The following is an 8,668-nucleotide window of genomic DNA, read 5'->3' on the forward strand; positions in this document are numbered from 1 at the left end:
AGTGAGACCATACAGTATTTATCCTTTTTCTTCTGGCTAATTTCACTCACCATAATGTACTCAAGGTTCATTCACATTGTTACATGCTTCATGACTTTATTCTGTTTTACAGCTGTATAATATTCCATCGTGTGCACATACCACAGCTTGGTTAGCCACTCATCCATTGGTGGACATTTGGGCTGTTTCCATCTCTTGGCAACCGTAAATAATGCTGCTATAAACATTGGTGTGCACTGAGAAATCACATGCCATGTAAACATTGGTGTGCAAATGTCCATTTTGTGTCCTTGCCTTCAGTACCTATGAATATATACCTAGTAATTGGATTGCTGGATCATATGCAAGTCTATATTTAGCTTCCTGAGGAACCGCCAAACTGCCTTCCAGAGTGGTTGTACTATTTTACATTTCCACGAACAGTAGTTAAGTGTGCCTCTTTCTCCACATCTTCGCCAACATTTCTCTTTTTTTCTTTCTTTGATAATGGCCATTCTAGTGGGTGTCAGATGATATTTAATTGTGGTTTTGATTTGCACTTCCCTAAAAGCCAGTGAAGTTGAGCATATTTTCACGTGCCTTTTAACCATTTGTACTTTCTTTTCTGAAAAATGTCTGTTCATGTCTTTTGCACATTTTTTAACAGGACTGTTCATCCTTTTGTTCTTGATTTAAAGAATCTCTTTATATACTCTGGATACTAAACCCTTATCTGATATGTGGTTTCCAAATATTGTCTCCCATTGTGTAGGCTGCCTTTTCATTTTCCTGACAAAGTTCTTTGATGCACAAAGTGTTTAATTTTAAGGAGCTCCCATTTATTTATTTCTTTTTTCAATGCTCATGCTTTGGGTGTAAGGTCTAGGAAACTGCTTCCTATTACAAGATTTATAAGATATTTCCCTACATTTTCTTCTAAAAGTTTTATGGTCTTTGTTCTAATGTTCAGGTCTTTGATCCATTTTGAGTTAATTTTTTATATAGAGTATGAGGTATGGATCCTCTTTCATTCTTTTGGAGAACTGGATATATGAATATCCAGTTCTCCAAGAACCATTTATGAGACAGTTACTTTTCTTTTTCTTAAGGCTATTTATTTTTTTAATGAAAGATTATGGCCTTCGGTCACAGTCCTTTGGCATAATGGACACATTTATGGTGATTCATTTATATAAAGTACACTTTTTTTTTTACATTTTCTCATTTAAAGCAATTTTATCAGTATTTAAATATTTCTCCCAAATAGAAAAGATGAATTAATTACCTAAGAGACAGAGTTAGTTTTAAAAGGCTGACCTAACAGTGTTCTTTGACATCTTCCCTGATCCTCACATGTGCCCCTCCCATCACTCTTCTCCCAAATTAGAATCATCCTCTCCTCTGAGCTCCCAGATTCCTGCTTTTTGACACACACTATCTCTGATACATAATAATAATAGATAATAAACATATGCTATATATCATAGATAATAAAAATAATAAATAATGACAAAAATAATAACACCCCAAAATTCAGTGGTTTAAAACTATAACAACCATGTTTTAGCTCACACTTCTGCAATTTGGACAGGGCTCAGCAGGGACAGCTTGTCTCTGCTACCCATGGTGTTGGCTGGTGCAGCTTAACTGGGACTAGAAGACCTAAAATGGTTTCACTCATGTGTCTCTCATCCCAGCCGGGACAGCTGGAGTGGCTTGCAACTGGCTGGCCTCTCTCTCCAGCAGGGCAGAGGGACTTCTTTACACAGAAGCTGACTTCTAAGAGAAGGACAACAGAAGCTTCAAGATGACTTAAGACCTTAGAAGTCACACTGTCACTTCTGCCCCAATCTATTGGTCATAACAAGTCACAGAACCAGCCTATAGTCCTGGGGAGGAGAACAAACTGCATCCCTTGACGGAAGGCACGTCAGAGTCACAATGCAAAGGGCATGTAGGATAGGAAGGATTGAGGCAGTTATGTTTGGAAACAATCTACCATTATAAGTCTTATATCCGTCTGTTTTCTCCAAGAGACAGATCAACCAATCCCTAGCTGAAATCATTTTAAGTCCTTCGCAGTGCCCAGCACAGGAGCCAAGGCACAGAAATGTACCATTAGATTGAAAACCTACTAATACATGGATGAGCTGACATCTGTCTCCTATGTTCACACTCACACTGTTTCCTCCACTTGATGGTAAAGGCATGGGATCTGGGATCATGCATACCTATATGGGCAAACGTTGGGCATTTGGTTCTTCCATGTATACGCTGCATGAATTTGAGGAAGAAAATTAATTTTTCTATAAATGTTCCTACATTGTAAATTCCTTCTCCATTTTAGAATGGGGATTAAAATTTATATCTCAGGATTGTGAGGATTAAATAAAATAACATGCATAAAGAGATTATAGAGCACAGTACCTCAGTAATGTAGGTCTTACCAGATTTGTCTTTTAAAGCTTTCTATCACATGAAAAAAAAACAGCATCAAGAATATAGCAAATGTTCAAAATATGATAATTATATTTTAAAAATATCTCTTCGATTTCCAACTCCCAAAAACTCTCCACGAGTGAATCTCTTCCTTGGAGCACCCCCTTATCATCCAGATGGAAATGATTTTTCTAACTCCTGAATATGAATTTATTTTGGTTTCGTCCCTTACTTTCTTAAAATTATAGATCATAGAATGCCTCCACTAGTAAGAAATTAAGGCATCATCTAGTCCCATGACCTAACTTACAGAGGTGGACAAATGCAGACTAGATGAGTTAAGCAATTTAGCCAAGAACCTATGGATGAAGTTGTACCCAACTCCATCACCTTGTAATCATACAGTATTTTGTCCTCTACCCAATATAACACAAAAGTGCTAAGCTCAAGTTCCAGTGTGAAGACAAGATGATGGAGCGAGAGAGTAAAGCAGAAAGGCTATCGTGTCAAATATTCAGAAGGAACTAATTAGTAGAGGGTGGACAAGTTTTAGCTCACAGGCAGAAGATGGCCAACATACGTGTTTTGCTTGCTTCACATAGTGTTTGCTAAAAAAAAAAAAAAAAGAAGAACTTGCCTACATAAGGAAAAGTTTTGTACATAACCCAGATCACCAGCTTCTCTTGAAAATAATTGGACCATCTAGCCACGCTGGACTTACCTGCTCTCTGACAGCCACCTGCTGGATCTGTGTGGTCCTGTCCCTTATTGAACGAGACTTGCGGCCTCCGGAGTTCGTGTTTGGGGAAAGCTCAGCCTACGTTTTTTGTGAGGAAATGTAAGCACCTGAATTTCAACTCCTGCCTTAGACGAAGGCATTGTAAAACTACACACACATATTATTTTGTATTGCAATTATTTGCTTTCCTCTTTCATCTCCCTACAAATTTACAAGCTTCCTAAGGAGTTACCCTGTCTTAAAGAACCTTGATAGAAACATTCCTTGAGCACTTTTTCACCTTCCAGGGAGCGTTTATGTAAGCGTTATGCATGCGTTTATGATCACATATAGTGCACGGCACCTTAGTGATGCAGGTCTTACCAACTTTGTTCACCCATCTTTTAAAGTTTTCTATCACATAAAAACAAAAACAAAACAACAACAACAAAAAAACAGAATCAGAGAGGTTGTGATTTACCCATGGCCAGCTAGCCAGTGAGTGTGGCGCTACGTGTGGATGATATCTGCTATTTTGGACTGTCTCGGTGTCCATTTCCCTTCTGGGTAAAGCAATCTCATTTTCTTTTGCGAAACTTTCCCCTTCCTCTGGCAGTCCAGTGCTTTGGGTGAAGCTGACACGAACCCCAAAGCGACTCAGGCCTATCCAATGATTGGTTAAGGGATAGACATGTGATACAGCTGGGCCAATCAGAGCTAATCAGTCCCAGTTCCGGTGTTTTAAGACGGGTCCTTTTCTCCTGGGTTATTAAATTGATACAGCCCTACAGATCCTGGATAAGACATCAGTGGGCGGGTGGCATGAGAGTACTAAGAGCTTCCGTAGAGAAAGGATCCTCTCTGCTCCCCACCTGCCAGCACTCACTGACTCACCACCACTGTCTGCCTGGAGACCAAAACTTAACTCATGATACCTATGATTCTGTTTACGTCTGTCTCCAAAAGAAGTTCAGGCCTCCCAGTAACGCCCGCACGCATGCGCGCGCGCACCGCCCTTGTACTCCACCTTTCCTGCTGTTTTTAGTCTCCATAGAACTTGTGTTCGGAACATAGACAGTTTACTTCCTTTACGCCTGTTTCTCACCGCTAGAATGTAAGCTTGATGAGCAAAGGGTTTTTTTCTGTTTGATTTATTGCTGTTTATCCCCAGTACTTAGAACAGTGTCTAGGACAAATGAGAAATTCCGTAATTATTGTTTGTATAAATTAATGCTACCCAGCTTGTCTTGATAGGGGTAAGCACATCTGAAACAAAAAGCAACACAGAAGAAAGAGGATCCATGAGGAGGAGAGAGAAGTATTGCTGGTAACATTTTTTTGAAAACCCTGACACCAGATGTGTCTTCAACTTTTCAATTACGTGAAGCAATAAACTCTTCTGTTTATTTTTTCCCTTAAATCAGTTTGAGATTAGTTTCTGAAATTGCAATTCAAAGAAACCTAACCAATAAACAAGATTTCAAACCCACTGTTTAGATTCCAAATCTGTTTTTAAACCTACCTCATTTGCCTCCTGCCAAAACGTATGCTGACTTAGATGTCCTGCACTCCATTTATGCTCAGTAAGAAAAAAAAAAGGATAAATGATAAAAATCCAAAGCACTGACACCACCAAATGCTGGGGAAGATGTATAGCAACAGGAACTCTCATTCATTTATGGTTGGAATGCAAAAGCCATTTTATAAGACAGTTTGGGAGTATCTTAAAGTTAAACATAGTTTTCCTATAAGATCCAGCAGCCTTTTAGTTATTTACTCAAATAAGTTAAAAGCTTGGGTTCACACAAAAACCTGCCCATATAACGTTTATAGGAGCTTTATTCATAATTGCCCAAAACTGGAGGCAACCAAGATGCCCTTCAATAGATGAATGAATAAACGCATTGCGATCCATCCATATAATGGAATATTATTCAGTGATAAATGAGAAATAAAGCTATAAAAAGACATGAAGGAACCCTAAATGCATATTGCTTAGTGAATGAAGCCAATCTGGAAAGTCCACTTATTATATAATTCCAAGTATATGACATTCTAGAAAAGACAAAACTATAGAGAGTAAAAAGATCAGTGATTGCCACAGGTTCAGAGGATGGCAGTAGTGAGGGTATGAAAAGGTGGAGCATGGGGCATTTTTAGGGTAATGAAAATATTCTATACGATGCTGTAATGTAATAACAGTATACATTTGTCAAAACCATCGAACTGTACAATACAAAGGTTAAAACCTAATGTAAACTATGGACTTTAGTTAATAATAATGCATTAATACTAATTCATCAATTGTAGCAAATGTACTACACTAATGAGAGATATTAATGATAGAGAAAACTGGTGAGGGGAGCACAAAAAGGAGAATGTGTGGAAACTGTATTTTCTGCATGATTTTTCTGTGAACCTAAAACTGCTCTAAAAAATGAAGTCTAAAAGAATTTTTAAACAGATGAACGAATGAATGAATACATAAGTGAATGAATGCATTGATATTTATTTTCAATTAACATAAAGGCTTCTCTAATCCAGGCAAAATAAACATTTTATTTGGTTGTCCTTAACTCTCTGTAAGGATCGACTCATCAAAGATCAACTCAATTTCTTACTTCAGAAAGCCTAGAGGTTCCATCCTACCCATTCAGTTCACACTTAACATGTTGTTGTGTTCAGCACATGAGAGTTTGTTTTGCCTTGTGTATGTTTATTTTGGATGTGCCCTTTGAGTAGAGACACAGTGAAGGCAAAAATACTTTTCTTTGAATCACCCACATTAACCAATTCAGATGCCTTAGATACCCAGCTGCTACTGCAGAGCCCCATGGAGAACGCGGTAGCTAGGCTCAAGCAGAAAAGACCTTGAGAAACACCCTAAACTGTAATCTATCCCATCACCAAGTCCTGTACACTGAAGTATATGATTCGGTGGTTTTCAGTATATTCACAAGGTTGTACAGCCATCATCACTATCATATTTCAGAACATTTTTATCATCCCAAAAAAGAAATGCTGTACCCATTAGCAGAGACTCCTCATAATGCCCTTGCCCTAGCCCTTGGCAACCACTAATCTGCTTTCTGTCTCTATGGGTTTGCCTATTGTGGACACTTCATATAAATGGAATCATAAAATATGTGAACTTTTGTGTCTAACTTCATTCACTTAGCATAATGTTTTTGAGCTTCACACTGTAGCATGGGTCAGCACGTCATTCCTTTCAAAGGCTGAACAATATTCCATTGTATGGATATCCTACATGTTTATCCATTTATCTGTCAATGAACACTGGAGTTGCCATCTTTTTGCTCTTATGAAAAAACTGCTATGAATATTTTTATACAAGTTTGTAGGTGAATATGTTTTCAGATCTCTTGGGTTTTAACTTCAAGGTGAGATTGAACAAAGTAGCTTCACCTCAGTGACAAAAACCTCAGTTTTAGTCAATTGTGCCATGAAGGATACTCAGGTAGCTATATTTCTTGGGCAAGATTTTTTTTATGAATCTTTCTAAGCCTCTGTTCTTTTATCTGCTAAATGCGGATAATAATTGTTGTGTTATCAATGAGATAATGCATATCAAGGCCCTACCTCAATAAAGATAGCTCTCATTATTGTCGTATCTTTTTGTCTGCATATCTGGACCTATGGTTTGTTAGTCCTTGCATCACCCACTTGACCAACTAGCAAATATGGACTGAGAGCCCACCATGTCCCAGACACTGAAGAAGTAGGACTCCAGTGCCATACAAAAAAAAAAAAAAAAAAAATACTACATAGGGAGCTTACACTCTCCTGGGGCAAGAACCACAATAGATACGAAAATTTAAAGATAAAGGAGAGAATTGTTGAATGTCTGACCTGCACACCCAATCTCCTCTCCTGACTTCACTTTCATGGCCTGCCCTCCTTCTGTCCTACTCACCATCCAGAATACCTTTCACCATGACCATCAGCAAGTTCCCAGTTGAACAAAGGCATCAAAGTGGTATCCATGGCTCTGCCTCAGGGCAAGAAAGTCAAAGCCATGTATATCTGTATCTGTGGCCCCAGAAAAAAACTCCCGACCCTTCACCCTGGACAGTGAGCCCACATGTGTAGAAAAGGTGCCTAAGTAAAATTTTGATGGCCTTAGTACTTTTCAGTCTGAAGGCAACAGTGACATGCTGAGACACTGTTGCCATGTTCTAGGATCATTTCAGCATGGACTGAACAAGCTGGTGTTCTGTGAAGTCTTCAAGTACAATCAAAAGCCTGCAGAGACCAATTTAAGGCACACCTATAAATGGATAATGGACATGGTAAGCAACCAGCACCCCTGGTTTGGAATGGCCTCCCAATGGCTTCCCTGAGCCCAAAGGCCCATATTATTGTGGTGTGGGAGAAGACAAAGCCTATAGCACAGACACTGTGGAGGCCACTACTGGGTCTGCTTGGACATCGGCATCGAGATTGCAGGAACAAACGCTGAGGTCATGCCTCCCTGATGGGAATTCCAGATAGAACCCTGTGAAGGAATCAGCAGGGAAGAGCATCTCTGGGTGGCCTGTATCATCGTGCATTGTGTACATTGTGTATGTGAAGACTTAGTTGTAAGGGCAACCTTTGATCCTAAATCCATTCTTGGGAATTGGAATGGTGCAGGCTGCCAGGCCAACTTCAGCACCAAGGCCGTGCATGCAAGATGAGAATGGTCTGAAGTACATTGAACAGTCCATTGAGAAACTAGGCAAGTGGCACCAGTACCACATCTGCACCTATGAGCTCAAGGAGAGTGGTGGGAACCTGGACAATGCTCTGCACCTAACTGGATTCCAGAAAACCTCCAGCAACAACGATTATTCTGCCAGTGTGTCCAGCCATGGTGCAAGCATCTGCATTCCTCGGATTGTTGTCCAGGAGAAGAAAGGTTCCTTTAAAGAAGGTCACTGCCTGCCAATTGTGGCCTCCTTGCAGTGACAGAAGTTCTCATACCCATGTGTCTTCTCAATGAGACCAACAATGAGCCCTTCCAATACAAAAACGAAGTGGACTAGACCTGCAGCCATCAAACTCCTCCCAATTCTTCATCCCATTCTCATCCCATATCCAACTGTCCTACTAGCTGTCATCCAAAAGGCAGAATATCAAGTTGCTTTTTATTGCTCATGCCCATTTAATAACTCTTGCTCTCTTGCGCCGTGGTAGAGGGCTCAAGTTCCTAATCTCTACTCAGCAACCCCATCCTCCCCTTTTCCCCTGTCACTGAAGCTTTGGAAGAGTAAGGAAATAGTGCATTAGTAGGAGGGAGGGGGGAGACATAACCTCTGCTCCCATTGAATCAGGTGTGTTTGTTCAGTAGGCATAGCTATCTGGCCAGAGACAATATGAGTGTGTGAAGGGTGAGCTGGACTTTTTCTGTGAGGTTAGCTGAAGGTGAGGGGGGCCTGATCTACTCTTTATTTAGCTTAGACGACATCGCACCCTCTGACCCCTTTTGGTAGGAAGTTCCATTTTATGAAAAGATTATAACCAACTTTCCTT

At 39.9% G+C, this 8,668-nt stretch overlaps 1 pseudogene; it reads left to right on the forward strand.

Moving 5' to 3' along the window:
* The first annotated feature begins 2,886 nt into the window (after nucleotides 1-2,886).
* On the forward strand, nucleotides 2,887-8,181 carry LOC143645035 (glutamine synthetase pseudogene; annotated as a pseudogene).
* The last annotated feature ends 487 nt before the right edge of the window (nucleotides 8,182-8,668 follow it).

This window comes from Tamandua tetradactyla, chromosome 8 (assembly GCF_023851605.1).
Source record: "Tamandua tetradactyla isolate mTamTet1 chromosome 8, mTamTet1.pri, whole genome shotgun sequence".
Taxonomy (NCBI): Eukaryota; Metazoa; Chordata; class Mammalia; order Pilosa; family Myrmecophagidae; genus Tamandua; species Tamandua tetradactyla.